At 38.8% G+C, this 27,357-nt stretch overlaps 2 long non-coding RNA genes, 1 other non-coding gene and 1 pseudogene across 3 annotated transcripts; all 4 read left to right on the top strand.

Moving 5' to 3' along the window:
- The first annotated feature begins 1,303 nt into the window (after nucleotides 1-1,303).
- Nucleotides 1,304-1,411, top strand: LOC143862746 (U6 spliceosomal RNA). The gene has a single exon (XR_013240463.1). It is a non-coding gene; the product is annotated as a U6 spliceosomal RNA (small nuclear RNA).
- A 1,594-nt stretch (nucleotides 1,412-3,005) lies between these two features.
- LOC143859958 (uncharacterized) lies at nucleotides 3,006-3,726 on the top strand. Its single transcript, XR_013239528.1, has 2 exons — nucleotides 3,006-3,192; nucleotides 3,269-3,726. It is a non-coding gene; the product is annotated as an uncharacterized LOC143859958 (long non-coding RNA).
- Nucleotides 3,727-6,046: 2,320 nt separating this feature from the next.
- Nucleotides 6,047-6,134, top strand: LOC143862756 (U6 spliceosomal RNA; annotated as a pseudogene).
- A 6,423-nt stretch (nucleotides 6,135-12,557) lies between these two features.
- Nucleotides 12,558-13,070, top strand: LOC143862705 (uncharacterized). The gene is made up of 2 exons (XR_013240437.1): nucleotides 12,558-12,730; nucleotides 12,805-13,070. It is a non-coding gene; the product is annotated as an uncharacterized LOC143862705 (long non-coding RNA).
- The last annotated feature ends 14,287 nt before the right edge of the window (nucleotides 13,071-27,357 follow it).

The following is a 27,357-nucleotide window of genomic DNA, read 5'->3' as shown; positions in this document are numbered from 1 at the left end:
AAGTAAATTGGGGTTTGCTAGCCAATTTCACGGAAAGCCATTTCGCGGCTGGCTTTTGCATGTGAGAACAGCCACCTCAGATGAATTAAATGAATAAGATAAAATCTGCCAAAAAGTCAACATATACGCTGTTCTGACAAGCAAAAGCTAGCCACGAAATAGGTTTCCACGAAATTGGCTAGCAAATCCTATGTAAACTTATTTGGAGAACTTGGATAAGAAAAATGTAATGAGAATTTGCAAGACTGAATTAGTGTAGCTACACTAGCCCATGATTTTAATGGTCTGCGGACAAGAGCGCTCCAGATTAGCTAAACCCTCAATAAACTAGGAATCATGTTGGAGTACAGACTGGTGAGTATTTATTTCTCATTAGTAATAAATAAAGAAAACAAGATCCTAGGCAATCTCCTTCGTATTGAGATGACCAGACTACGCTCCTATTTTCCTTTCGATTTCATGCAACAAAACATGTCTAGGGTTTCTAGTTCTGCATTCTAAATTACCTAACTACATTAAATACCTGACCAAAATGCAGGATAGTCTAATTGCCTAATGCAAAGAAGACTATTAATTGACAAAGAAGTTCTATGGGCCTTCCCACAAACTTTTGGAAGATCTAGAGCTCTTCTGAATCAAGAAAAGGAGTATGAAGGAAGATGCATGGAGGGTCTTGGGTTTGGTACTTTGGTTAACGGATAATGGGGGTGGTTTTGGTATGAACTGGTGGTTCAAAGGTTGTGTAGGGCTAAAATAAAGGATTGAAAGGGGTGTTGGTAGATTTTGCAAGAGAAGTGAGTGGAGATAATTAGTGGACAGCGTTTGTTTGACACAGCGTCAGCCTATGCTGGAGGTGGTAGTGACAGAGGAGAGGGTTGGCGGGCACAAAATACTTGACAGTGGAGGGGGTCTTTTGAGTGCAGTCAAAAAGATTAGAGGCACTATCAAAATATGGTTGTGCTGATAACACTTCCCTATGGAAATTATGGATATAACTCTAAGAAGTCTCCGAGAGCTAGCACAATCAATTGAAAAGTGTGCAATAAAGTGAGGAGTGTCATTATCAAAATAAGAGTGTGTAGATATCATTGCCTTCACCTTTTAATATTTTGGATGGAGGGTGGGTTCCCTTTACTTTTAATATTTTGGGTGGAGAGAGAGAGAGACGAAATTAGTTGACAGGAATGCTCTCTTAACTGCATAAAAGGACAACATTAATAGAAGGGTATTAAGGTCACTTGGGGTTAGGAAGATAGTCCCACATCGATTAATTCACATGAACTCTTGTGGCTTATAACTTATTGCTTCCGTGCTAAAGTCTCCACTAAAATTGGAACGATACAGAGAAGATTAGCATGGCCCTTGCGCAAGGATGACACGCACAAATTTCCTGAATCTGATTCCTATAATTTCCTGAATTGATGCTGGAGTTAACCCGCTCATATAATCAGTCAAAAACTTCCAGCAGAGATAATGATCGAGCATTGGAGGCCACCGCCTCTCCTACTCGAAGCAGCTAAGAACTGTCCCAAATCAGGTGTGCCCATTTCTTCTTCCCAAATCCCTCTCTACCCCTTCTTCTATCTAATAGTAGATAATGGGAATGCATAATGACACCATATTTATGGGAGTGGACAGTTTTTGTAACATTGTGACTGTAGAAAGTCTGCTCTGACGGCGTTTATATGTCTTCCCTTGCCGCCTTCCCTTCTTGCAATAGAACTAGTGGTTTGTTTCTGCCCATGTATAATCCAATTCTTGTTGAGGAAATAGGCTAAAGCGGTGAAAGAATTTGAAAAATTACGGGTGGAAAAAAATTGATGAGAGGAATAAAAAATATGATAATAATAAAATTAAGGGCAAGGCGCACCACTTAAGGTACTGTCTTTAAGACAGCAGATTCCTCCACGATATATCATATCCAAAATAAATTGCAGGTGGCTCTTGGAATCGCTGCCCCTAGGATACAATGCCCGACACACTCTTGTGAAATCAATGGCGGCAATCCATTGAGACAGAATGAATCAAAAGCCCATAAATAAGTCAAAATAAGTAATATAGTCATGGGATAAGTCAAAAGGTACACTTCATATGAGAGAGAATTGGAAATGGAAAGGGGTATATTTTTAAGTATTTCCCCCTTTTTTTCATGACTTACTCCTTTATTTATAGTGCTAGAAGGAATGCACCCCCGCCAATTCTTCTCGTAACCTTTCATGGATGTGTCTTTTAGGACACCATCCAATAGATGGGTCTTCTTAAGACACAACCCTTACTCTCCTTTATTTCATCCAATGGCACCCTTTCATCCAATGGATGTAACTACAACCACCACTTTGAAATTTGAACTTTTGTGGTGTCTCTTAGGTGTAGTGTCTTTTTGGAAGAAACAATTTGAACCATTGGATGGAATTTCTTGTCAACGGTTGAGATCACGCAGAACGAAGAGACATAGCACAAAAGGCTTGAGCCCATGACCTTAACAGGAAATCAAAATACTTACTAAATATACCCAATCATTTTTCTTGAATAAATCAAGCAATACTTGTAATTTTAAATTGATATTTTTGAAAATAACCCAGCAATTCTTGTTTCAAATTCATCACTCTTCTTCCTTGAAGAATGTTGAGATCATATGAATCATATATTTGGCCCATTCTATACATGGCGTAAAATAATGGGCCCAACCCCATCAAAACATGAGGCGTAAAATGGTGGGTCCCACCATATTGTGCATGATCTCAGTTGATCTGAACCGCATTATTAGTCCAGCCATGAGATGTTGAGAACACGTTGATCGGATGATCCTAGACCCTTGATCCATCAAGCCTCAATTAAGGTTCTGTGGAGAAAACTCATTCCATGAAAAGTTATGATCATCCAACAAACCCCAAAGGGTCACAATGTTGTGATGCATCCAAGATATGTTTGTTTGGTCCCAAAGTATCTAAGATAAATTTGCAGGGTCCCATGGCCCTCTAAAAATAACAATCATTGGTGGTAAAATGAAATCTATTGGATTCCCCATCTTCCACTATAAAAATGGCTTAATGACAACACCCTCTTCATTCACCCCCAATCATTAAGTTGTTTGCAAAAGCCATTGTTGCTGAAAAATGGCTTCCTTCGATTTATTGAAACGACTCTCTGTGGCCCTTATGCTCATGCTTTTCATCACATCTTCCGTGTTAGGTATACCTCTCTCTCTCCCTCGTTCTCTCTTCTATGCAGTGGCCTAATGTAAAACTAATTTCCTTTAATTTGACAGTGGATGCAGCTGAAGAAGCGGTGATGCCGGTGGGGCTCGTATGTATTGGTGAAAGTGGATGCAGTCCCCCCTCCCTTTGCAACCCACAGTGCGTCCAAAGGGGTTACAAAAGTGGAAAATGCACGATTTCTGGTTATAATGCCGGCTGCTGTTGCTCAAAATGACAGGCCTAAGCTTCTTATCAATGTCACCGTATATGCCTGCATTTTACTATTAATAAAGAAATAAGCAGCTTATACAAGGTTGCGGATTTCTCACCTTCTCTACCCTCTTTGCAGAACGTTGAATTCTTCTAGTTGTTTCTTTACGCAATGGTGCTTTAATTTCTCTTGGTGTTACTGAAATGTCCAAACTATATAGTTAAAAATATAGGATGGGGATTGCAGCCACTTTGTAAACACTATGATTTATTCATTTCCTTTTTACTTATTACAGGGTTTCATAGTTAATTTGCGGCCCCTTGATTTGCATTCCCCTTCACTAATATAAATACTCAAGCCTAAACCTATCTTTGGATTACTGTAATCAGGAATTGGAATCAAGATAACCTATTCTGTTTCACCTGTAAACAGAATGGAAAAAATTAAAATAAAATTTTAATTCAAAAGAGGTATAATAAAAATTCCATTCCGACATGGTGGAATTAGAAAATTACCTCTTGGGTAAAGGAAACAGATTTTGTCCATATTTCTCCCTTTTAATTTCACCTCGCTGTCAATTCCACCTCACTTATTCTCTTCATTTTTTTGAACCAAATGCCGGAATTTGTTGGAATCGGAATAAGATGTCCATTCCAGCGGGGCAATCCAAAAGTACATTTACCACCAAAATGATACCTCTTTCACTTTGCTTACTTCAGCTTTAAGTTTATCTCAGCTAAATATAATTACCTAGAGGTCCTCTCCCTAAACCATATTCTGACTTATTGGAGAACATTATGATCTTCATTAAGACAAATGATGAGATCCAATTCGATCCAACTTAATCGGAAAAAAGCAACAATACAAAACTTTTCTGATGGGGGGTACCACGCAAAAGCAAGATCCCACATCAGAAAAGCTAAGAGATGTGGATGGGCTTATAAGGATTTGGGCAACCTTCCCTTAATGGCTAGCTTTTAAGGGTGAGTTTTACCCTGAGTCCTAGCACGTGGCATCAAAGCTAGGGCACGGTAACCCGGTGTACCCTTCGAGGATGAAAAAGTCCCTCGGGAAAGATATCGGTAATCCCGGTGTGCCTCTGAGGAAGGTGAACTTCCCTTGGAGAAGATCTCGTAGTTCCCACGTTGTCGCCTCATGGAGGGGCGAGATTGTTGGGAGTTCGGAGTTCCACGCAAAAGCAAGATCCCACATTAGAAAAAGTTAAGAGATGTGGATGGACTTATAAGGATTTGGGCACCCTTCCCTTAATGATTGGCTTTTAAGGGCGAGTTCTACCTGCATCCCAACAATTTCTATAAGATTACATTACGTAAATTGGGGTTTGCTAGCCAATTTAATGGAAAGCCATTTCGCGGCTGGCTTTTGCATGTGAGAACAGCCACCTCAGATGAATTAAATGAATAAGATAAAATCTGCCAAAAAGTCAACATGTTTGGCTCTTCTGACATGCAAAAGCTAGCCACGAAATAGGTTTCCACGAAATTGGCTAGCAAATCCCATGTAAACTTATTTGGAGAACTTGGATAAGAAAAATGTAATGAGAATTTGCAAGACTGAATTAGTGTAGCTACACTAGCCCATGATTTTAATGGTCCGCGGACAAGAGCGCTCCAGATTAGCTAAAGCCTCAATAAACTAGGAATCATGTTGGAGAACAGACTGGTGAGTATTTATTTCTCATTAGTAATAATAAAGAAAACAAGATCCTAGGCAATCTCCTTCGTATTGAGATGACCAGACTAGGCTCCTATTTTCCTTTCGATTTCATGCAACAAAACATGTCTAGGGTTTCTAGTTCTGCATTCTAAATTACCTAAGTACAATAGATACCTGACCAAAATGCAGGATAGTATAATTGCCTAATGCAAAGAAGACTATTAATTGACAAAGAAGTTCTATGGGCCTTCCCACAAACTTTTGGAAGATCTAGAGCTCTTCTGAATCAAGAAAAGGAGTATGAAGGAAGATGCATGGAGGGTCTCGGGTTTGGTTAACGGATAATGGGGGTGGTTTTTGCATGAACTGGTGGTTCAAAGGTTGTGTCGGGCTAAAATAAAGGATTGAAAGGGGTGTTGGTAGATTTTGCAAGAGAAGTGAGTGGAGATAATTAGTGGACAGCGTTTGTTTGACACAGCGCCAGCCTATGCTGGCGGTGGTAGTGACAGAGGAGAGGGTTGGCGGGCACAAAATACTTGACAGAGGAGGGGGTCTTTTGAGTGCACTCAAAAAGATTAGAGGCACTATCAAAATATGGTTGTGCTGATAACATTTCCCTATGGAAATTATGGATATAACTCTATCAAGTCTCCGAGAGCTAGCACAATCAATTAGAAAGTGTTCAATAAAGTGAGGAGTGTCATTATCAAAATAAGAGTGTGTAGATATCATTGCCTTCACCTTTTAATATTTTGGATGGAGGGTGGGTTCCCTTTACTTTTAATATTTTGGGTGGAGAGAGAGAGACGAAATTAGTTGACAGGAATACCCTCTTAACTGCATAAAAGGACAACATTAATAGAAGGGTATTAAGGTCACTTGGGGTTAGGAAGATAGTCCCACATCGATTAATTCACATGAACTCTTGTGGTTTATAACTTATTGCTTTCGTGCTAAAAGTGTCTCTTCGGAGACATCCGATAAAATTGGAACGATACAGAGAAGATAAAAACCTGTAATAGTAAGATCCAAATTCGTTACCTTTTATTAAGTTCTCCTATCAAAATTTTATCCCATTTAGTACTTGAGAATCATTTTTGAAAATTTTTGTAATAAATCCCAGCTTACCTACAAAAAAACAAGGGAAATGATATTCCCCCCTCTGACGGATAAGATCCCCCCTTCAACGTTTTCGTGAGAATGGTTCACTGCTTCAGGATAAATTCACCCCTTTTAATGTTTTTCCTTGCCTCGAAAGTTAACGGATAACGTTAGATGGGGGAGGGGGGTGGGAGATATCATTTCCCAAAAACAAAATCTAATAAGACCATATATACTAAATATTTTAGCACATTTCAGACGTTGAATATTTTTCTGGCCATGTTTGGCAACAGAGAAATTTTTTTCATGGAATATTAGGGCATCTTCGGCAAGGCTTCTCATTCTCGCCTCAATAATCATGCGGAAACCGGCACTTACATGAAAGTTGGCTTTTGCCGTTAAATCGGCGTCAAAAGGGATGAAAGTGGACTGGATAGGGGGCGAATTTATCAATGCCCAAAAAAGTTGATTATATGGAATTACAGTGTTTTTAATTGGAATTTTTTTCAAAAAAAAAAGAAAAAGATTTCCCTTTGTTAATCTTCAGCCAGCACAAGACTCCGCGCCTTGATCCATGGGTCCCGCTGTTGATTTATCAAATCATTCACATAATAGGTTAGTCTTTTGGATCTCCCATAGCCCAAAAATTGTGCAACTAATCCAATCTAACATATAATAATGTGTAATTTTTGCGTCAAAATGGACAATCAAATATTACATATAGGCAATCGTTCACATTCGCAAACAAATTACACACATTATTAGATGTTATGAATGGATTATTGTCATTGATTTGGGGTCATACAAGATTGAGAGCAAGGCATATCAAATGGATGGTTCAGATCAATCACAGATAGGACCCAATACCACACACATGCAGAACACTCTCATTTCTATTAACAAGTACAATGCTTGTTCAAAACTGTTAGAACATGTGAGATCTCACCAAAAAGTTAGATTGCAACTATGGTTTGATTAGGTAGAATAAAATCAAATCTTCCACTAGTCTTTGCTTATCTTACAATCAAGCCTAATGAGTGTTTATATAGAACACTCAAGAGGATAAACATAGAAACTAGTATCACAAGATTTATGGAAAGAGATTTGACAAGATATGAGAAGATAATCTCAATACCTAATCTAGCCTGCCTACATAACCTTCCCCAATTAATCCAAACCAAATCTTGGAAGATGTGATTTTATTCTACCTAATCAAACCATAGTTGCATAATCTAACTTATTGGTAAGATAAGCAAAGACTAGTGGAAATCTTCAATATTTTACATGTTATCAAAGCCACTGATCTTGGAGTGACCACAAGACAAATAGCTGCTCTCTCCGGCGGACGGCCGATCTAGCCGTCCGCCCGGCCACCATTGCTCCCACATTCTCTTTCTCAAATTAACACCACTAGTAGTGCCTTCCTTACCAGCTTCATTAGTTTCAATCTCCTTGCATCCTTAGCATAATTCCTTAGCATTCTTGTTCAATTTCCTTGCATTCTTTTCCTATCTAATTTTCAAGACTTTCTTTGTTGCCTTCAATAACCCCTCATCTTCTTGAATGCGCCTCTCTCATCATCTTGTGCCAATTACACGGTCTCCTTATTTTGCTCTCAACACCTTCACAAAAAAAAAAAAAGGGATTTGCATTTTCAAAACACATATTTGATATTTGCACACTTTTTTCCAATGTCCAATTTTTCGTCGATTATTGTTGCCACCATTCCTAGCTGCTATTTGTCGCTTTCACTTCTATTTCTTTCATCTCTTTCTTTATATTTTTGTCTTTCGCCTATTTCGGTTGAAGTGCCTCTTTGTGGTGCGTGCCCGAACTAGGAGCTCTACTCAGTTGAGGGGCCTCTCTCCTTGAGGTTCGTGCCTGAGAGAGCAATTTCTCTCTTTCATAAGGATCGGTATCTCAAGTTGACCTGTGAAGTCTGCCCATTGAAACTTTCTTTTGCCCATAGAGGCCATTTCTTATCCATTCCGGCATTCGTCCATTGTGACACATTTCTTGCCCATTCCGGCATTGGTCCATTGTGACCCATTTTCAGAAGGTTCGATATTCTAATCGGCCTAATGACTCGCCCATTCAGGCTTGAGTCCAATCCAGTTCATTGAAGTTCTTCGCGGCTCACCTTTTAATGCGACACATTCTTCAACAACAATTGGCCATCATCTTCAACAATATTGGCAACATACATCAACCAGACATCAATCGTGACAACGTGCAACAAAATTGGCAAATTTTTACATTTTTTTTTGGGATATTCATTGTAATCAAACGTATATTGATTTTCAATCCATATACGTTTGAGGGGGCATGTTAGATAGGTTAGATTATGCAACTATGGTTTGATTAGGTAGAATAAAATCACATCTTTCAAGATTTGATTTGGATTAATTGGGGAAGGTTATGTAGGTAGGGTAGATTAGGTATTAGGGGTGTAAACAAGCCGAGCTGAGCCGAGCTTGGCCAGGCTCGACTCGGCTCGTTAAGCTCAAAAGCCAGGCTCGGCTCGAGCTCGAACCAGACTCGGCTCGGCTCGGCTCGGTCAGGCTCGTGAGCGGCTCGCGAGCCTTATCGAACTCGAATTATATTAATTTTACACCCCTCATTTTTCCTGGACAGCCCTATCTAGTGTTTTTTTACTACTCTTTTTACACTAGGGGCGTGGTCCAAGTAACAAATGGGGTTCCAAAAAAGAAGTGACATATTTTGCCTCCCCCTTTCACTCCCTAGACAACCCTTTTAGTGTATATATTAATATATAATATATATATTTAAACATATTAAATTCTTAACGAGCCTTAACGAGCCGAGCCGAGCCGAGCCTGGCCTAAACTCGGGCTCGGCTCGGCTCGTTAAGGATTCGAGCCGAGCTTTTTTCGAGCCGAGCTCGAGCGAGCTTCCGAGCCCGAGCCAAAATTGACACCCTTATTAGGTATTGAGATTATCTTCTCATATATTGTCAAATCTCTTTCCATAAATCTTGTGATACTAGTTTCTATGTTTATCCTCTTGAGTGTTATATATAAACACTAATTAGGCTTGATTGTAAGTAAGGGTGTCAATTTTGGCGGGTTCGGAAGCTCGCTCGAGCTCGGCTCGAAAAAAGCTCGGCTCGAATCCTTAACGAGCCGAGCCGAGCCGGCTTGCTAGGCTCGTTAAGCTTAACGAGCCGAGCCCGAATTAGGCCAGGCTCGGCTCGGCTCGTTAAAGCTCGTCGAGAAAAACCCGTATAAAAGTATTCTAAATATAATATAAATAGTCGTAAATATAATATAGATATAAGTACAATCGGAGGTATAATCATTACTTTTTTTTCGCAATCATGACTTTTTTCCGTAATTGTCATAAGTTAGTACCTTTTAGTTGTATTTTTTTGGTAATTGTAATAACTCTCTACCATTTTTTGGTAATTTTTCATTTAAAACTTATGCAGCTATTATTTTGCTTTTTCCGTAATGATTACTTTGCTTTTTCCTTAATGATTACCTTTTTTTTTTATTATTTAGGCTTTGCTTTGATAATCCAAACCGTCCATTTGATATATATTCCAGAATATAACCCAAGCTTGATAGGCTCGCGAGCGGCTCGCGAGCCTAGCCGAGCCTGACCGAGCCGAGCCGAGCCGAGCCTGGTTCGAGCCCGAGCCTAGCCTTTGAGCTTAACGAGCCGAGCCGAGCCTGGCCAAGCTCGGCTCGGCTCGGCTCGTTTACACCCCTAATTGTAAGATAAGCAAAGACTAGTGGAAATCTTCAATATTTTACAAAAACAATTTCCCCAAAAGATAGCTGAAAATGACCTGCTAAAAACACTAAGATATTTAATCTGACAGTAGAATTGAATGTAATTATCTGAGTAATTACAAAAAATGTAATGCCTAAAATATGGTTTGTTCCTTAACAAGGGGAATGCAAATATGCAAGAAGATTTTCATTCTTCCAAGAAGTGACTACAGAACATTTACATCTATAGCCAAAAATCCCATTGATCACTGCTTTTATTAAGTATATAAAGCAGCACTGTACACACTGGATGTACAATGGACATAGCACCCTGAAGAACCAGTAGTAGCACCTTAAAACAGAAAAAAACTAGCATTAAAAATCTCTAGGTGTACATACATACTATGTATGGGGTTTCACCCTCCACCCCACTCCTCCTCGACTGTAACCCCCCTGTAAGACTTGTCCTGAAATTGTATCCAAATGAAAAAATTCTAAAGTACAGACAACAGATACACAAGTCGAAACTCTGAATTCTGCGAGGGCATGTGCCCAAGGCTACAACTTGTGAGCCTCCCCCTGTCATGATCCAGTCATCAAGTAATTACGACTCGCAGAGCTACTTTCAGTAGAAGTCAAATCACGAACGAGAAGCTTAACACTATGAGACCCAACAGACTCCAATATCTCAATGCACTCCTGCAAATCAGAGTCGCTCGCCAAAATCACCCACTCTTCTTCATCGTCTAGATACTTGAGTTGGAATGCCCCAGTAGGTAATTTGAACCTCTTCCTAATTTCCTCAAACAAGTGAAAATAACCCATCCGCACCATGAACTTTAATCTCACCGTATCTTCTTTCTAAGTAGCCTTCACTGTTACAATGGACCCACCATCTCTCGAGTATGACTCATTTGTCGAATGTCTTTGCACACACATGGTTGGGGAGCTTGATGATGCACTCGCATTCATAGTTGAGCCTGAACTATTTGAAGAATTCGTCATGCCAGATGAAGTGGCTTGGTTGTGGTCTACTACACTATCATCCACATCAAGCCCACTATCCCTTTCATACGCTTTAGAAGTGAGAAAAGAGATCGAGCTCTCCTAAGTCGAATCACCTTTGCTAGTAGCCCAGTGAAAGAAATTGAAAAATGACGGGAGGAATAAAATTGAAGAGAGGAATAAAAATATGATAATAATAAAATTAAGGACAAGGCGCATCACTTACAATAGGATAATATCCAAAATAAATTGTAGGTGGCTCTTAAGACATAACCCTTACTCTCCTTTATTTCTTCCACCCTTTCATCCAATAGATGTAACTATCAGCACCACTTTGAAATTTGAACTTTTGTGGTGTCTCTTAGGTGTAGTTTCTTTTTGGAAGAACCAATTTGAACCATTGGATGGAATTTCTTGTCAACGGTTGAGATCACCCAGAATGAGGAGACATAGCACAAAAGTAATGCTCTTGAGACTTGAACCCATGACCTTAATAAGAAATCAAAATACTTACTAAATATACCCAATCATTTTTCTTGAATAAATCCAGCAATACTTGTAATTTTAAATTGATATTTTTGAAAATAACCCAACAATTCTTGTTTCAAATTCATCACTTTTCTTCCTTGAAGAATGTTGAAGATCATATGAATCATATATTTGGCCCACACTATACATGGTGTAAAATAATGGGCCCAACCCCATCAAGACATGAAGTGTAAAATGGTGGGTCCCACCATATTGTGCATGATCTCAGTTGAGCCATGAGATGTTGAGAACACGTTGATCGGATGATCCTAGACCCTTGATCCATCAAGCCTCAATTAAGGTTCTGTCGAGAAAACTCATTCCGTGGAAAGTAATGACCATCCAATAAACCCCAAAGGGTCACAATGTTTTGACGCATCCAAGATATGTTTGGTGGGTTCCTCGTTCATTTAAGATTATGACAACCAATTGTGAGCCTCAAAGTTACATTTAATTTTAAGTCCAATAATAGGTATTGTTGGCCTTCGATCCCATTCTCATGGATGACTCTAGACCATTGAAGAAAAGATGTTTTTAAGTTGTTGATTTTTGGGCATCTCAATTTTGATAATTAGATCTATATTCTGCGTCAGAATTGGACCCGTACGATCATCCTGAGATGGTCCATCAGATCAATGGTTGTGATCACCCACTACATGTCCCACCTATGCATTAGATCATGGTCGGTTACTCCATAAAGAAGGGATTGTGTAGGGAAGTAATTAATATCCGCACTCCCTTGTTTTTATAACAACACCGGGTTTCATTGTGTTACAGCTAGTTCTCTAGTTAGTCAGCCAATAAGGAAGTTGATTACCAAAAGTAGCAATGCTTCAGTGGAGAGTAACCACGTTGGGTTCGAATGGGCCCACAGAATAATTTGCACCTAGCGAGCACTTAAAAGTTATTTTCCTTCCTCAATTGCAATGGACACATTAAAAAGGTAAAAGATTACTTGCCTGGTTTTAAAAGGTCTTCGTCTCTATCACTTCCGAAACGGGCGAAAAGAATGCGGCGAATCTCCACTCGATGTAACCACATAATTTTTAATGCAATCATTTTTAACCCTCTAAAAATAACAATCATTTTTAATGCAAAACCAACAAAATCTCCAAGGTGGTAAAATGATATCTAAACGATTCTCCTTCTTCCACTATAAAAAAATCATTAAGTTGTTGGCAAGAGCCATTGTTTCTAAAAAATGGCTTCCTTCGATTTAATGAAACGACTCTCTGTGGCCCTTATGCTCATGCTTTTCATCACATCTTCCGTGTCAGGTAAACCTCTCTCTCCCTCTTTCTCTCTTCTATGCAATGGCCTCTTGTAAAACTAATTTCCTTTAATTTGACAGTGGAGGCAGCCGAAGAAGTGGTGATGCCGGAGGGGCTAGTATGTATTGGTGAAAGTGGATGTACTCCTCCCTCCCTTTGCAACCCACAGTGCGTCCAAAGGGGTTACAAAAGTGGAAAATGCACTATTTCTGGTTATAGTGTCGGCTGTTGTTGCTCGAACTGACATGCATGAGCTTCTTATCCATGTTACCAGATATGACTACATTTTACTATTAATAAAGAAATAAGTAGCTTATACAAGGTTGGGGATTTCTCAACTTCTCTACCCTATTCGCCTCTGCGTTGAATTCTTCTCGTTGTTTCTTTACGCAATGCTAACTATATAGTTCAAAATTTAGGATGCGGATTGCAGCCATTTTGTACGGGTATATAAGGCGCGAGTTTTTAAATGGTGCCTGACCGTCAAGTACCGTGCTAGCGGTACCAACCTTAATAATTGATTTGCACTCCCATTCACTAATATAAATACTCAAGCCTAAACTTATGTTTGGATTACCAGATATTCTGTTTCACATCTAAACAGAATGGAAAAAATTAACATAAAAAAATTAATTTAATGGATCTCTAATGAAAATTCCTTTCTGGCAGGGTGGAATTAGAAAACTACCTCTTGGGGACAGGAAACAGATTTGCCATATTTCTCCCTTTTAATTTCGCCTCGGTGTCAATTCTGCCTCCCTGTTTCTGTTCATGTTTTTTGAACCAAATGCCGGAATCTATTGGAATAAGAATAAGATGGCCATTCCAGCAGGGCAATCCAAAAGTACATTTACCCCCAAAATGATACCTCTTTCACTTTGCTTACTTAAGCTTTAAGTCTATCTCAGTTAAAGAAAATCACCAAGAGGTCCTCTCCCATAAACCATATTCTGACTTAATGGAGACCATTGTGATCTTCGTAAAGACAAATGATGAGATCCAATTCGATCCAACTTAATCAGGAAAAAGCAACAAGGCAAAACATTTCTGTTGGGGGTTACCATGCAAAAGCAAGATCCCACATCGGATAAGTTAAGAGATGTGGATGGTCTTATAAGGATTTGGGCATCCTTTCCTTAATGGCTAGCTTTTAAGGGTGAGTTTTACCCGGATCCCAACAAAAGGTATCAGAGCTAGGGCGTGGTAACCCCGGTGTACCTTCCGAGGACGAAAAAGCCCCTTGGGGAAGATCTCGGTAACCCCGGTGTGCCTCCGAGGATGGTGGAATTCCCTTGGAGAAGATCTCGTTGTTCCCATGTTGTCACCGCGTGGAGGGGCGAGATTGTTGGGAGTTCGAAGTTCCAGGCAAAAGCAAGATCTCACATCGGAAAAGTTAAGAGATGTGGATGGGCTTATAAGGATTTGGCCACCCCTTATTGGCTAGATTTTGAGGGTGAGTTCTACCCGGGTCCCAACAATTTCCGTAAGATTACATGTACGTAAATTGGGATTGGCTAGCCATTTTGAGGCTGGCTTTTGCATCTTCATTGCTTGAGGATAAATTCACCCCCTTTACTCTTGAGGATAAATTCACCCCTTTAACGTTTTTCTATGGCTAAAGCAAGGCTTGTACAACCAAATGACCAACAAAAGTTACTCAGATAATTGATTAAGAGAAGTGAAGTGCGCGGACACTATACCAGAGAATGAGAAAGCAAAGTTACTTGAATTCTTAATGAAGAGAGTGCTTCAAAGAAAGGTTGAAGACGATCTGCCAGTGTTGCTATGCCTACTCTTAAGCACAGAAGAACAGCGCAATGGATTTTTTGTAACACAGTTGCAGACAATTATTGCTGTCAAGAAAGAGAGTATGTATTAAAGTTGTAATAAGAAGGGGTTTTGTTAATTTTCACCCACTACTATCGCTAAGCTATCAGTTATTCCAATTTAACAGGACATATCTGAAATAAAGTTCATTCTCTATTTACAAACTGTTGGAGAGTTATTAAACAAGCATTAAATTAAGGACAAGTAGAAAAGAAGATGCAAGAAATGAGAACAATATCATTTATCCTTTGTAATTTTAGTTTTTTGTTTTTCCTTCTCCACCCCTCATTCTCATCTTTCTTTTGCCTTATATTTTTCTTGGTGAGAGTTATGTTTTATCTCTATGGATGATGATGTTTTTGGTTTTGTGCTTTGCTTTATAGGTTTTGAGTAAGGTTGGTAGAAGAAGAAATTAGAAGACTGTAAGAGCATCCTGGAAGAGTAGTTTCCCTTAAAATTCTTTGTTTCCCTTTGTTCAAATAGATATATTAATGAAAGCTAGGGTTTAGACATTCTAATCATGCACAATTACTAACCCTTGTTCAAATAGACATTATAATACAACTAGGATTTATATATTTCAATCAAGTGCATTTATTAATCCTTGTTCAATCAAAAGCATAAATATAAGTTATGGTTAGAGTTTACCAATTACCACACGTGCAAAAGAAGGAGAAAGATAGAAAAGAAGAGCCATCCACAAGAAACACAAGATTTTTATAGTGGTTCGGTCTATCACAAGACCTACTCCACTCTTCCAACTTTTCCTCCTTGGATGATCCACTAAAGTTGGGATTCTTGAATGGCTAATCACCAAGCCGTACACCACAACTTCTCCAACTCCAAAGGGCACACACCCTTTCTGCACGAAGCCTTGCAAGGGACACTCCCTCTTACATGATTCACCTTTGTTAACGGGCCGAACCGGAGACCCTCACAATGTCTTCACAATTTTAAACGGGCCGAAGAGAAGACCCTCAATGAAGAATAAATAAAATGAAAACCACTCAATGCCTCTTAATAGGTGGATTACGACATTGTAAGGTCACAATCACTCCAAAGAAAAATACAAATGTAAAGCCTATGAAGTTCCTCTTGATAAGATGTAGCAATACAAGTTTAAAGAGGTTTTGATTTTGATTTGAAAGTTTAAGCTCAAAAAGATGGGATTTGATCTTTCAAAAATGTTCAAAAGCTTGGTTAGAAAGGTTTGGATAGTGTATATATAGCCTACAAGGAAATATGACCGTTTGGGGGTAAAACCGTAAAAAACTGGGTTGAAATAGTCAACCTGCGCAAACCCCAACGGCTCTTTTTCCAGGCCGCCCTTATCGGGTTATCTTTTTTAAATTCAAATTTTAAACCGGCACGGTCGACCGGCCCTATGGCGGTCGCTTGGCGAGGGCATTATATTTGAATACAATTTCGGCTCAAAAACACTATTCTGGTCGATCGACCCATGGCGGTCGCCCGCCCAAACCATGACGGATTGTTTCTGTTTTGACAGAAGCAATTCCACGGTCGCCTGGCTAACCCCCGGTCGACCGGCCCACTATTTTCCTGCAAGTGCTGAAATTCCAGCAAGCTTGCCGCGGTTGTCCGGGACACCTCGGTCGACCAACATTGTATAAAATCCCATTTTAACTTTAAAAAGCAAGGGCTTTTGGGCCATGGTCTTTGGGCTTAATTCCTAGGTTTTCAAACACATTTTTTGGTGTATGTATGGTTTACAAAGATATAAAAAGTTAAGTATGAAAATCATTTGAAAACCTACTGAAAGTGCATTCTACATAAAATCAAGAGGACTCTAAATACATTCTTAAAATGAATACCATTGAGTCTTCTTGGAATGTATCAGCTCCTATGCACTTTCTTGGACTTCTTCAGCTTTTGAGTGAACTTCTCAACTGATTTGGCTCTTGTGACTTCTCATCCAATCTTCAATGCAAGTTGAAAGGTATATGAGGTGTTACCATGGCATGTTCAACTCCAAGCTTCTTCTTGACACTTGATAGAGAACTTGTCGGATCGTGAACTTGATCTTCTTAACTTTGAACATCCTCCAAATGATGATGTCTTAACTATGAGTACAAGCTCTTGATCATCATGTGTGCAGATCTACAAGCCATGTGTTGAGATGAGTTGTGTAATGACGATTACGACATAAAATTCCTGTATATAACACAACACCTCAAAGCAGCACATCAGTCCATAAATTCTAATCAATTTAGTTTGCTAGCATCAAAACAATAACGTAAGGTGAATGTTTGAACCCGTGGAAACCCTTGGGCTTACACTTATAAATGTTAATTTTTCTGTTGCAATAAATATATGTTATCGATATTGGCACTATCGTGTTTTGACAATTTCTCTAACTCACCTTGTCTTTTATTATTTAACAAGCTGTCAAAGGGTTTTACAAATTCTTGTATTGGTGCAAGAAAAGAGGCACGATTTCAATATGTCGGAGTTGAGCTAAGGTAAATCAACCTTGGGCCTTTGTATTGGCAGCTCTTGTACTGAGAAACTACCGATAATGTATAATGTGCGGTGGACCATTATTCCAGTTGCAAAACTGCATTGTTGAACTATTTTAATTTGAAGTTAGAACTTTAGAATGGAGAATGAACGCATCTCATTTGCAAGCAAAGAGGCAATGAGCCTGAAGATTCTTCATTTAAGATTATAATATGGAATATAATGAGGATAATATGTTGGAAAGAATGTATCATAAATAATTTATGAAGATATCAAATTTAATTTAAGTTGGGCCAGCCTGTTTTGAGCAAATGGCCCAAGCACATCTTTAGAATCTTAAGGAAATTTATATCCATATTTTCATCCAGTACGCTTGGTCCCCTCAGTTGAGGTACTATTTTCTAAACCTTTTCAGTATCTTGGAAATCCTCTTTAGAATTTCTAAAATTGTGATCCATACAAAAATGAAATATAATATTTGTGATTTTTTGAGATGGTGGTACTTCCTTATTTTGCTGACATAAGAGAGAAGATGCTCTGGAACATTCATATTATTTTTGGAACTTTTGATAATTTGGAATGAGGGAAATTTTGAAATTAAAAAAAAGCGTCATCATTAGCAATATAATCCACCACATTATTGTTGAGGTATCTGAAGGAGCCCTAAAGATTGACAGTTATAAGGATGTCTTTCCTAAGTTGTCTGATATCTGATTGGGACTACGTCTACCAAACTTAAGTCCCCCTTGTTATATATCGTGATGCATGGATCTTGGTATACAAAACACATAAGTTGTCTGATATCTGATTGGGACTACGTCTACCAAACTTAAGTCCCCCTTGTTAAATATCGTGATGCATGGATCTTGGTATACAAAACACTTTATATACAGAAAAAATTTCCAACCAAAATGTACCACAGAAAAACTTGTACAATAAAAATTTCCCATGCAAAGAAAAACAAATGACAGAGCAAAGAAACACTTGTAGTAAACGTAAGACTTTCTTAACAGAGCAGTTCACTTATAGCTTCTTAACATGATCATTGGTAGAAGGAACTTGGTCATGTCATCGTGAGTGTCGTCATGCCGAATGCAAACCGCATGTGTCTTTCTCAATATGATCTTTCGAAGGAGGAATGTCATCATGTCACCCTGATCCTCATCAAGTCTCTTACAGACCTCATATAACCTTCTTCTCTTCCGATACTTGAATGCAAGTTCAAATGGTAGAGACCAAAATCCTATAATAAACTGTGTATACGCACGAGTCGCACATATGTCTACCACTTCTTCATAGAGATACATAAGCCTCTCTAAGAAAAGCATCACTAAACGGATCTCTACCTCTGATTCTTAAAAATCAATGTATTAATTAAAGCTTTATATATACTCTGTCTAGCTCTTCTTAAAATCCTAAAAATTTAAACATTATTTTGAAGGGTTACGACATCTGCAACGGTCGGATTACCTTATTAATCTTGATTGATTTATTTATTTATTCCTTTCTTTCTTTCTTATATATATATATATATATATATATATATATATATAGAGGAAACTGTTGGGGGCCAATCACATGGGGGCCCACTTTGTTAGGATGATCCAAACCATTCATTTGAAAGTCCCTTACATAGATGGGGGGTGTACCAAAAATCAGCTCCATAGGATCATCCTAACCCCTCCATTTGTGGAGGACAAAAATGGACAGACACAAATCTGCCCCATTTTTGTCCTCCACAAATGGAGGGGTTAGGATGATCCTATGGAGCTGATTTTTGGTACACCCCCTATCTATGATAAGGCCTTGCAAATGAATGGTCTGGATCACTCCCCAAAATGTGGGACCCATGTGATTGGGCAAGCTAGCTCACCATAAGTTTGGTGAGCTTAAGCTCACCAACAGTTTCCTCATATATATATATATATATATATATATATATTATTATTCCATAGGCTAGCCATATAGGGCAAGCCATGGGGCCTCACTCATGTAAGGACTTGTGTGAAGGGAAGAGAGGCAAAGGCTATATTTATAACCTCCATTCTCTCTTCAAAACTTTGACCAAGTCGATGTGGGACTAAAAAATCCCAAGTGCTTTTTTACATTGCTTCATACTCTTTTGTCCTGTATAATTTTATATTATTTATTTTAAGCATTAGTCAAAGTTACTTTTTTCCTTCACTCTCAAAAGTAACCTTTTTAACTTTTAAAAAATATACCAACAATCCCCCACTATTTTTAAAAGAAAATAAATAAAATTAATAAAAAATTCTAAGTCAATATATCAAGTAGAACTGAACTTACCACCGCAAATAAGAAGAGAAAATTTATCATGAATCTTCCCAGTTGTAGTTTTGTAGGACAGTTACGATACTCAATATACTGTGGGCACTGGTTCACGTGGCGGTCGCGCTTTCTATTTACTTAGGTAATGCGCTTACCTCGTTTCGCAAGTGCTCTAGGACTATACCAGACTAGTCCATAGGAATCGACCCTGACTTCCTCACTTGAATAGGTAGACTTCTCAAGGGTTCTTTCGCAACAACTTATTCACCCCCACTAGATCTATAAGTCTGTTAAGAACTTTAAAAGTTCAGCCTCACCGTGCGAAAGTAAACAATGCATTTACATCAGGAATGGGACTTTTAATAAGAGTCATCTCTAATACTCTTATAAAGTTTAATGCACCGGAAATATAGGCTCTCACTAAATTTCTCAAGAGACACCACTTAGTTGAAATCCTTTGAACTCCTAATGTGAAGAGTGATCTCATACCATTCTGTATTTGTAAACTTTCACCATTAGAGAGTAGGCTCTCACTCTGATGTCCCACTTACTGGTAACCACCCCATTTCCCTTGAGGTTTGACATATTCGATCTCTATGTAATGCTTTACTAACAGGGTTTGCTAGCATTTGATTTGTTGGAAGATGTAACGACCCAGATTATGGGCAAATTTTTAGACATTTTTTCAGAAATCCCAAAATCCGAATCGCTACCCCAAAAGAGAAACAAGCTGACTACAAAAAAGGAAACCAATACGACTCACAAAGTAAAGGTACTTTGTCTGACAAGGCCACATGGCCAAACACTCTTTCTTTTATCCCTTTAGCTCCCTTGTTTGTGTTCATGTTATCATGTCATCATGTCATTATCTGTAGCTAAAATAACTGTAGTAACTGAGTCAAAACAAGCTGAACAAGATCCCTTAGTGGGCTCACATAATAAAAGTGCACAATAATGAAATTGTATTATAACAATGATCCTTATGTCAATGAACATAATAGGCAACAATTTGAATAGAGATATGGAAATTGAAATAAGAGTATGAGTACGATAGTCAAAAGACATGAGAACAAAGAAAGATGATATCAATGGATCATAGTAGAGATAAACAACGCAAGAATCAAAACCTCGTGTTGGAGGAAAAACTTAGATAGGTACTGTAAAAAAAAATCACATCGTATACCAAAGTATACGGTCTCAATTCCGAATCATCATATGTATATATCCCAAGTCATCATCATCTGGCCGAAGCGGGTGGAAGCATAAGTCTTTATATATATGCCTAGGGCTGTGCATTATTCGGCTAAAACCGAAATAACCGACCGAACCGAATTCGGTCGGCCATTTCGGTTCGGTTTGTAAGTGTTTCGGTTCGGTTTCAGTTAGTAAAAACATAAAATTTCGGATTTCGGTTTCGGCTTCGGTTATTGTTCTGAAAAAGTCGGTTTATCCAAAAAAAACCGAAGTGGCGGGTTGGTTAATACACGTTACGCACCTTCGTCTTTTTCTTTTTCATTTGTTTTAATGAAAAAGAGGCTTTGCATGTGAATTCTTAGGGAATGTGCGACATTTTTTAAAATTTTGGTGTATGAGTATGAGTGTATGACAGCTGTTGTCTGTTGCCATGTGCCATTTCGTAAAAAACAAATGTACAAAAGGGTGCTAGCTACTAAAAAGACAAATGTAGAAAAGGGCCTCTCTCTCTCTCTCTCTCTCTCTCTCTCTCTCTTAAGATTTGAGATCTCTCTCTTACCCATAAAAAAAAGATCTGAGATCTCTCTCTCTCAAGATCTGAGACGAGGGTTTAGGGAAGAAAGGAAAAGGGGACGAGTTTAGGGTTTGGGGAAAAGAAAAAAAATAGAAGAAGTTGAAGAAGAAGAAGAAGAAACAGAGCTCTCTATTCCTAGAGCTTGAGCATGAGCTTGGAGAAGAGAAACAAGAGCTTGGGGAAGGAAAAAAAAGAAGAAGAGTAAGAGTGCTCCAGATCTTGAGTTTCTTTAGGGTTTGGTGAGGAAGGGAATAGGGAAAAAGTGAATCAAGATTCAAGAGATCCCTCTTCGATCTCTATCCAGGTCTTTGGGTTTCAAGCTTGACTTGCTTTTGAATCTGGTCATCCTCTTCTTTTTTTTAACTCTCTCTTTTGGAGAGAAACACTGTGTTGTGTGTTAAACGAATTATTCGGTTCAAACCGAACTAACCGAAAAACCGAATTTGTAATCGGTTCGGTTTCGGTTCGGTTTCTCATAAATTCGGTTTCGGTTTCGGTTCGAATTTTGGGAAACCGAAATAAATTCGGTTTTAACATTTCGGTTTTTTCGGTTCGGTTTTAACCGAATAACCACCCCTATATATGCCACGCATATATATAGGTCAATGACGTTACCATACAGCGACAAGGAGTATATGCATAAGATCATACGTTTTTTTTTTCAAATCAAATTCAAAACTCTCTTTTTTTCTTTCAAATTCCAAGGTACAGAAATTTGATGCATGAACATAGGGAACAAAACTATAATATCAAAACTATTAAAGGAACCATTATTATGATAGTCCACTATCACTTGCGTGGAATTTTTTAATGTAAAGAGATTATGTGAAATGGCTTTAGGTGTCAATCGGAAGGTGACCTGTAAATATAACATGTCAAAAGTATCAATCGGTTTATTCTTCTATTTCCAATCCTATTTGTTTCTCAGAAATTATTTGTTCGTATAATTCTATTTTGAACTTTTTTACTAAACTTTTCGCAATTGCAACCCACTAACCTTCTTTACCAAATTCTAACTGCTTTAAACCCTTCAAGGCTAAATTTACAAAATCTTCCCAACCCTATTTATTGCTGAAATCAGTTGTTTCGATTAAACTTCCAGAAAAGACGACAACAATTTGTGCCATTATAAAAAATAAATCTATTTCCTAATTGAGTTTCCAGAAGAGATACACTTAGTTTATAAAGTTATTAAAAAGATCTTATGTCCCAAATCAGTTATTTCTTAAGTTTTTCAGAAAAGACGAACTAATTTAGTGCGGTTATCAAAATTTGATTTTGTCCCAAAATCATTTATTTTTTTGGTTTCCAACAAGTATAAACATTTCTTATACTATTATTAAAAGTTTTTCTAACAGTTTTCATTATTTTCAAATAAGACGACAACTTTTAGTGCCATTATCAAAAACAAATTTCATCTAGAAATCAAATTTTCTTTTCTGATTTCAGCAAGAATAATAATATCATTGGAAATTTTTATTGCAATTGCGAAAACTGAAAATTAGTACCTTTCTTGAAATCCAAAATCGAATTCGAAAGAAAATTTACAATTCTGATATTTTTAGGGCTTAAAAATCTTAAAAATAAATTATAAATTAAGTATCTTGATTCTTTTTAAAGAACATAGAGAAAATCGAGAAACCTTATTACAATTCAAAAAAAAAATTATAAACACAAAAGTTAAGTTCTCCGGGCACTTACTCGAAGACAAAGCGTACCCTCGAAGCAATCCCTTTCTTCTCCTTCTCTATTTTCTTTTCCTCCCTTTTTCCCTCTTTTTTTTATTGTACTCTCTTTCTCTTTCCTTCAATTTTTAGGTGATTAAAAATAATCCTGGATGGGTTTATTTTTAAACTTAGCCTAGAGTTTTATTTGAAGAAGGATTCTAATTATTAGATTCCTGCTTATAATCTAATACTAACTTAAGAGGGTGGAAATATCAATATTGGATTTTTTAGCTTATTCTAATATATTATTATTATTTAGGTTATATTAGGTTACTTTTACATTTATCTTTTTTTAAATAAAACAACTTAAAAGTTGCCTAATAAGACAAAACTCGTAACTATGACTAACCCTAACAGAAAAATGGTCATAACTTGCTCAAATCATGTCCGAATCGCTAAAACTTGAGTCCGTTGGATAGGTATTCGAAATACACATCTAGTGGGACTAAAACCATGTCGAACAGACAGAATTTGATGCCCCAAAAATAGGTTATATTAAAAGTGACGAAAATACATTATGATCGTTGATTTTTAAGATCGTTTAATCTAATGCAGGATAGGAAATACACAAGAATCTTACAGATTGGGGACCGATCCAATATCTAATTTACATATCCTACGGTCGAAAAACACAAAATCGAAGATCTAACCGTTAATATTCAATCAAAAGATCTACAGTCTAGATTTAATTAAGGTTTTGTATCTTTAAAGGCATTAGGTAGGACCGGGTCATTACATAAGATATTCCAACAACACCTTTGCCTTCTTTACTAATTTTCGAATATGATGATATGTCGTTGAGATATGTCTTGATTCGCTTGTAAAGCGTTTATTAGTTGCAAAATATATTGCTGACTTATTATCACAATATAATGTCACTGGTTGTATAGATTTTTCAATGAATGGTATATTCCTTAACAATCGCCTCATCCATATAACATCTTTACCTGCTAGAGACATAGAAATGTACTCTGATTCCATTGAAGACATAGTAATACACTTTTGTTTCTTTGATGACCAAGAAACAACTCCACCACCCAAAGTAAACAACCATCTACTAATAGATTTATAATCCTTACCAGATATCCAATTTGCATCAATATAACATTCAAGAATAGAAGGAGTACCACAATACTGTAATCCATAATTTATTGAGGGGAAATTAAAAGAGTGGGATAAGGAGCAGAAAGAAGTGGACCAAGGCAGGAAGAGGATTCTTGAGGACAGATTGATGGAGATAAATACATTGGCAGATAGTGGTTTGGCCTCGGCGGAGGATTATGAGCAACAAGGAAGATTAATTCAAGAGCATAAAGAGTTGTTGATGCTTAAAGAAATCTCTTGGCGCCAAAGATCTCGAGTCAAGTGGTTGTTGGAGGGAGATAAAAACACAGCCTTCTTCCATGCCATGGTAGTGCTCGCAGAAGAAGGAACAGAATTGAATCCTTAGAAGTGGAGGGGGAAATTGTATCTGACAGTGAGCGGATTATTGAAGAAATTATTGCATTCTACAGATCTTTATACTCAGCTGATGGGATGTTACGCCCAATTCCTCAAGACATTTGTTTTGCTAGCTTAAGCCTGGAAGCCTCAGCCGGATTGGAAATCCCTTTCTCTGAGGTGGAAATCCGATCAGCACTGTTTTCTCTGGCAAAAGATAAAGCCCCTGGACCAGATGGTTTTTGTTTGGCTTTCTTTCAAACTTGCTGGGAAACAGTCAAATCGGACATTATTCGATTCTTCATAGAATTTTTTGAGGGAGCCATCCTTGACAAAGGGACAGGTGCAACTTTTCTCGTCCTCATTCCAAAAATTGAAGGAGCAACAAAAAGCTCGGATTTTCGCCCGATTAGCTTGGTGGGCAGCCTTTACAAAGTCCTCGCAAAGGTTCTCGCTTATCGTATCAAAGTGGTTCTTCCTTCAATTATATCGGTCTGTCAAAGTGCCTTTATAAGCAACCGGCAAATTCTTGATTGTTCTTTAACAGCCAATGAAGCCATTGACTATTATCGGAGGAAGGGGGAAGGCGGCATCCTATGCAAGCTTGACATGGAGAAGGCATATGACCAAGTGGATTGGGCAGCATTAGATTTACTCATGGGTCGTATGGGCTTTGGGGGTCGGTGGAGAGGGTGGATCCGGAACTGCTTATCGTCCGCCTGGTTCTCTGTCCTCATCAACGGATCAGCAAAAGGATTCTTCAAATCTTCTAGAGGATTGCGGCAGGGAGATCCTCTCTCTCCTTTTCTTTTCCTGATTGTGGCCGAATCACTGTGCAGACTGCTGAAAAAAGGAAGTGAGTTGGGGCTATATCAGGGGTTCCTTATTGGCGAGAGTAAGGTGGAAGTATCGCTTCTTCAGTTTGCGGATGACACTTTACTGTTCTGTTCTCCGGTCATATCCCAGATTCTCAACCTTAAAGCTATGCTTCGTTGTTATGAGATGGTTTCGGGTCAAAGATCTAATTTCGCAAAATCTCAGTTGTTCGCGATCAATGTTTCTGAGAGCGATGCATCGTTTTTCGCCGGAATTATGGGGTGTGGTTTAGATGTCTTTCCAGCAACCTATCTGGGTCTTCCTCTTGGTGTGGGTCGACTGAAACACAACCTATGGGCTCCTATTATTCAAAGGATTGAGCGACGTTTGGCCACCTGGAAGCGCCAGTTGGTTTCCAAAGGAGGTAGATTAGTGCTTATAAAGGCCGTTCTATCCAATATGCCAATATATTTTCTATCTCTTTTTCAATGTCCCGCTTCGGTTGCTAAACGCATCGAACAAATTCAGAGACGCTTCCTGTGGGGCGGATCAGGGTCTTCCAAGGGGGTTTCCCTGATTAAATGGAGTATGGTCTGCTTGCCTACTAAAAATGGAGGTTTGGGTATCAGGAGGGTTCAGAGTTTTAACCAGGCCCTTATAGGCAAGTGGCTGTGGAGATTTGGCGAAGAACAATCCTCTTTGTGGGTCCGGGTCATTGGAAGTAAGTATGGTTCAGATCATGGGCATTGGGACTCTGTTGATAATTTTAAACTCAAAGGTCTAACGGTTTGGAGGGACATCTTGAAGTTGAAGTCGTTATTTGCTCCTGGCGTCCGATTCAGAGTATATAGGGGGGATCGGATTCGGTTCTGGCAGGATCCTTGGTGTTCGGATGATCCTCTTCAAGTGATGTTTCCTGATTTATTCATCGTTTCATCTCAGAAAGAGGCCTGGGTATCAGAATGTTTTGCAAGGGAACAAGGGAAGGTGGCTTGGTCTCCTACGTTTCGCAGAGACTTCTTTGTTAGGGAGTTAAGCTCTTACAGCGCCCTCCTCTCCTTATTGGACTCATTCTTCATCAAGTCTTCGGGCGTAGATCGTCGGATTTGGATTTGGAATCCTTCGGAGATATTTTCAGTCAAATCTTTTTATAACCATCTGATCCCTTCTTTAGTGGAGCATGTGTCCTCCTCGGTTTGGAGACAATCTTGCCCTCCGAGAGTTGCTTTCTTTGGGTGGTCGGTTAGCCGGGGCCGCATTCAAACTATGGATTTTTTGAGGAAGCGAGGAATGTGGTTGGTAGATCACTGTCCTCTATGTTTATCCGCTGGGGAATCCATTGACCACCTTTTCATACACTGTAAGGTTGCTCGCCATATTTGGGGTCTTATTTTTTCTCGTTTTGGAATCAGTTGGGTCCCCTCCAACTCTATGGCTGAATTCATTCAGAGTTGGGCCTGGACTCCTTGGAAAAGGAAAGGCAGAACTCTGTGGAAGATGTGTCTCCTGGCCTCATGGTGGTTCTTGTGGAAAGAGAGGAATGCTCGTATCTTTGAAGGGAAGGCTAGATCTCCCTATTGGATTTATATTCAGTTGATAGCTGCGGTCATATCCTGGGCTCGAAGCCTTCCTCTGTTTCGTTTTGTTTCAGCTTTCGACATCTGGGAAGGATGGTCAATCATATGCTTGGAATCGGCTACCAAAGTGAAAATCCTCCCCTCCTGGATTCCTCCTCCTCCGGGGTCCCTGAAGCTTAACTTTAACGGATCGTCTATCGGCAATCCAGGAGTGGCAGGAGTAGGGGGGTTATGTAGAAACCACAAAGGGGAAGTCCTCTGGGCCTACTCGGGGCCTATCGGAGTGGCAGACTCAAACGAGGCAGAGGTCCGAGCCGTTCATAGCGGGCTTCTTTCGATGCCTAGTCTGGAGTGCGACAAAATTATCGTCGAAGGGGATTCCTTAAATGTTATTCGCTGGCTTTCGGGTGCCGCTTCTCCCCCCTGGCGATTTTTGCCTTTCTTAGAGGAAATAGAGGACAGAGCTAAGGGCTCCTCAATACTTTTTCGCCATGTCAGGAGATCTGCCAATGCGGAAGCAGACACCCTTGCCAAGAAAGGAGTCCTTCGGGCCGCGTTTGAGTGCTTTGACTATCTACCTCCTTGAATTATTGTACTGCTATCTTTGTATTATCTTTGTTCCTCCAGGACCACCTCGGTTCTGTTTTTACATATATATATATATATATATATATATATATATATTCTATTGCCCTTTTCAAAAAAAATAAT

This window comes from Tasmannia lanceolata, unplaced genomic scaffold, assembly GCF_043159265.1.
Source record: "Tasmannia lanceolata isolate RefF3 unplaced genomic scaffold, GAP_Taslan_0.1 ptg000037l, whole genome shotgun sequence".
In the NCBI taxonomy this organism is placed as follows: Eukaryota; Viridiplantae; Streptophyta; class Magnoliopsida; order Canellales; family Winteraceae; genus Tasmannia; species Tasmannia lanceolata.
This window is presented reverse-complemented; position numbering and strand designations above follow the sequence as displayed.